The sequence below is a fragment of the Pinus tabuliformis genome, chromosome 6 (genome assembly GCF_031772625.1).
Source record: "Pinus tabuliformis cultivar Carrire ecotype Pingquan chromosome 6, CPIR1, whole genome shotgun sequence".
NCBI classification, from domain to species: domain Eukaryota; kingdom Viridiplantae; phylum Streptophyta; class Pinopsida; order Pinales; family Pinaceae; genus Pinus; species Pinus tabuliformis.
The window spans coordinates 819,339,591-819,343,646 of record NC_142292.1 but is presented as its reverse complement, the minus strand read 5'-3'; the positions used below and the strand labels follow the sequence as shown (position 1 = coordinate 819,343,646).

The 4,056-nt window shown below is 41.6% G+C and overlaps 1 non-coding gene across 1 annotated transcript; it reads right to left on the bottom strand.

Moving 5' to 3' along the window:
* Positions 1–3,630: 3,630 nt before the first annotated feature.
* TRNAL-UAG (transfer RNA leucine (anticodon UAG)) lies at positions 3,631–3,710 on the bottom strand. Its single transcript has one exon. It is a non-coding gene; the product is annotated as a tRNA-Leu (tRNA).
* Positions 3,711–4,056: the final 346 nt, after the last annotated feature.

Genomic DNA, 4,056 nt, shown 5'->3' with positions numbered 1-4,056 from the left:
ATGTTGGAATGCTTGACAAGCTCACTTGTTCGCGAAGGTGAATTTTCATTGCATTCATCCGCTTTGCATGCTTCATTCGTTCATCTGCTCATGAACCTGTCTATCTACTTGTGCTCCCTTCATTCATCCTATTCGTCGTCTTAACATGTTTATTGGTGTACCTATACCTGCAGTCACTCATGATGAGATGACATGAAATCCAAATCCTCCTAGTCTACCACAACACATGATCATTCGGATGAGGGTGACTGGGAGAGGCAGCAGGGCTATGATACAGGATGATGGCTCTGGGCACCTGCTGATGAAAACTGCGTAAGAGTCATTGAGGGGTGGATACAGACAATGTGAGTCCACAGTGACTGCATGCAAGGTCTGGCTCAATTGGGAGGAAACATTGCGCAAATTTTGAGAGGGACACTCTAAGCTGTAGGAGGGAAAGGAAAGCATGCTCTGCGCATTTTCTGGAACGAACATTCTACAGGGGCTGGACAACTATATTTGTGTAATTTTCTGGAGGAATGGGTTGGGCTGCATGAAGGGTCAGCAGGTAGGGATTGCACAGTTTTCTGGGGAACTACTTCGGAGACTAGCAACCATGTGGTGAAGTAAAATTCTAAGTGCGGACACAAACAATTCCTCTAGCCTGATAGTGGGTCTAGCCACAAACAAGACATTCTATGGAAGATTTCCTTAGGTTGGAACCAATTAAGAGAGCCTACCTCTTAGTATGCTTATCACGTTTGATGATGACCTTGCTTGCTCGCTCTAGCTATCTCCCATTTCCTTCTTCAAACACTTGAAACAAGTAGACAATAGCAAACAACAACCGTGATAATAGACAAATTGTATTCAACCTACTTAACAAGTCAAGAAACATTAAGACATAAACATGTGAGATGACATATTATGTAGGAGATCAATCGATAGTTTCATATATATTAAATCAAGAAGAGATTACAACCATTGTCTTGACGTTGTTGTTCTCCTCCGACAAATCCAGGTTCCCACACACTTCCGTTAGCATTCCATGATGGCCTCAACAATGGTAGTTTTAAGTCTCTTCCCTTTAGTCTTCACACTAAACCAAATTCACACTTCTCCCTCACACACAACTAGAGAGCTACAACTTTGAATGACTTGCTGATTACTCCACAATCAAAATTTCAACCAGAGCCTAATTAGAACTAGCACACCAACACTAGCTTGTGCTTGGGAAAAAGGGAGGTTTATATAGCATGGATGGAAGGGAGATGATTCCTCTTCTCATGGGAGAAGGTATTATCTCTTGAGGTAGTTCCATCTTAATAGGGAAAAGGATCCCAAACTGACCTCCTCGACTCCATCTGACCCAACCATTTACCAAACTTGTGTTAGGAAGCTTCTAGAGCTGGAGGCTTTGGATCCTTATTTAAAAAACTTTCTAAAAGAAGATCGGTGCGACTGGAACAAGGCTCAGTTGCTCTGGTCGGCACTAGGGATAGATATAATCCTTGCATATCAGTGCGAGGAGGACTTGGGTCATTAGCCCCGATCTTGTAAATTGGGAAAAACATAATATTTTTTGGAAATGATGCAAAAGGGAATTGTTCTGCTCATGAAGAGGGACATAATGGGAGTTTCTTCATGAAGGGAAAGCATGTAGGGTTCACTATAGAGGTCCTCCAGGATCAAGGAACGGGGAGTACAGGGATAGTGATAAAATGTTGTGTAACTAATGCTCGCTAAAGTGTGAAGGCCGAACTAGAGTGAGAGGTGAAATGCTTTATGAATCAATGTGGGGAACCAGAGTTTGTCGTCGGAAAGCCTGCAAGCAAGTATAGATACATGTACATAACTGAAAAATCTGTGAAATGATACATGAATTGTCGTATGGATGGAGCCATCCAAAGAATGATCATGCAAATGGATCCATGCATGGGCACATCCATCCGATAAAGAGGATCATATCGAAACCAAGGTATGGTCGCAGCCATCCAATAATGAGAAGGATCACATATGACAACTCATGGTATGGTCGCAGCCACCCATCTGAAAGAGACATGCATATCAACACAATCATGTCACACTGCCTTGCAACCTAGACTTTTGGAATCTAAGCCTAGGGTCATGCGCTCCAACATAACCCGATCAAAGTACAATTTCTAACATGTGAATAGATGTGTTGACGTTGAACATGCTAGAAAATCGCTTGATTACCAACCAATGATGTAAATTGTTAACAAGCGCGAGAGAAACCACCAATAATGACAATGGTTCTCAAGGTACTATCAGCACAATTCACATAATGTGAATAAATGAATTGTAGTCGAACACCCATGAAATCACCCGATCTAAAGATAATGATGTGAACTTGTTGTCAAATGTGAAGAACTTGCCACTAGGGCATGCAAGCTCTAAGGTACTGGAAGGGAGTCTCTTGGTCAACTCCCTGGATAATGAGCTGAAGTCGACAAGAAGCGACCGTGCCGAAGAAGGGCCCTAATGTATCCCACATCATCGACACAAGGCAAAGGGATGCAAAATACGTGAGCACAAAGATGTGGACACCCAGGAAATGAATGATCCAAACTGTTTGGACGCCTTGAGGAATTGTGGGCTCCTCAAGTTCTTTCTCACATTAGGGATGTGGGCTCAACTTGAGCTGCTTCGATACCAGATTAGTCTCTGGGACATAAATCGGGAAATATTTATCATTGGTGACCAAGATCTGGAGTTGGAAACTTTAGACATCTATTCCATCATTCCATGATTCCACCATCCATTCTCTTGGGAGAATAGTGTTCTAAGACAAAGGATTCCCTGGCAGTAGTACATTGATTGAGGGCTCGGGGGTGGCCAGTTGTAGCAAGTTTTTGTGCAACTGAGCCTACGGTTGGGTGGAGAGTCGTCCCCAAAACCTTGTTGCAGTTAGAAGACTTCAACTAGCATTCAACCTGGAAAACACAGGTAAGTATCTCTACTTATAGTTTTGAATTTTGATGTTAATTAGTTGATAATTGCATGTTGATTATAAATTGCTAGATTAATCTAATTAATTATGTGTTGATATTTCGGGGCTGTTACATATGGTATCAGAGCAGGTTCAACTCTTAGGGCCTATAGAGCACGAATATACACCCCTTCCAATAATATACACTCCCTTCCTTGGCTTGGTGCTGTGCACAGGGTTGGGTCCTTGAATGGACATTAGCAATTTGTCTTTCATTTGATTCATGAAGTAATGGAAATAATAGAAATTTTATGTAGATAAAATAATATTTTATGTAGATTTTTATAGAAATTTAAGTTATAACTGCTAAATTTCAAGATTTTAGATGTTAGACAATTCTTGAAAGTGCTGAATTTATTTCCGCGAGTGGGATAATACAAAATTTATAGGATTGGCCATAACCTGATATCAAGTACATAAAGTCTGTTTTCTAGAAAATTCGTAATCCCTTACCCTCCAGTTTCTGCCATTATATGCCTGGCAGGTATTCTGCTGTACAAATTGAAAAAGAAAACACTGCAGTATCGTAATTGTTGTGGTCTGTAGTATCGTAAATGGGTTATGCTTGATTTCATGACTTTGCTCTCTAAATGGTTTTTCTAAGCTTGTTTGCCAGAAAACAAAATCTCAAACTGCACTCTTGACAGCTGTGGGATTTGAACCCACGCCCTTTCAGACCAGAGCCTAAATTTGGCACCTTAGACCACTCGGCCAAACTGTCTAACCATCTAACTGTCTGACCAACCATCGCTGGCTATCGCAGCTTACTTTGAAAATCTAAAATCTAAGATTGATTTTCAAATCTAGGCAATGGTCTCTTCTTTCTGTCCACCGCAAAATTACCACTCCCAATGGTCAGCGAGAGCTAGAGCTAACGCTTGCTTTCCCTTCAATGACATCCCAGGCTTCTTGACAGATGACTCAGAGGGCTTGAGCTCGATCACGGACCTTGTCCTGACCTGGAAAGGCCCAAATCCAGCAATCACATGTGTCTCTATAACCAAATTAACATTGTTTGTAGATGATGAAGAGGCTCTGGGGGTTTGCTTCTGTGCCTTTACAGGGTT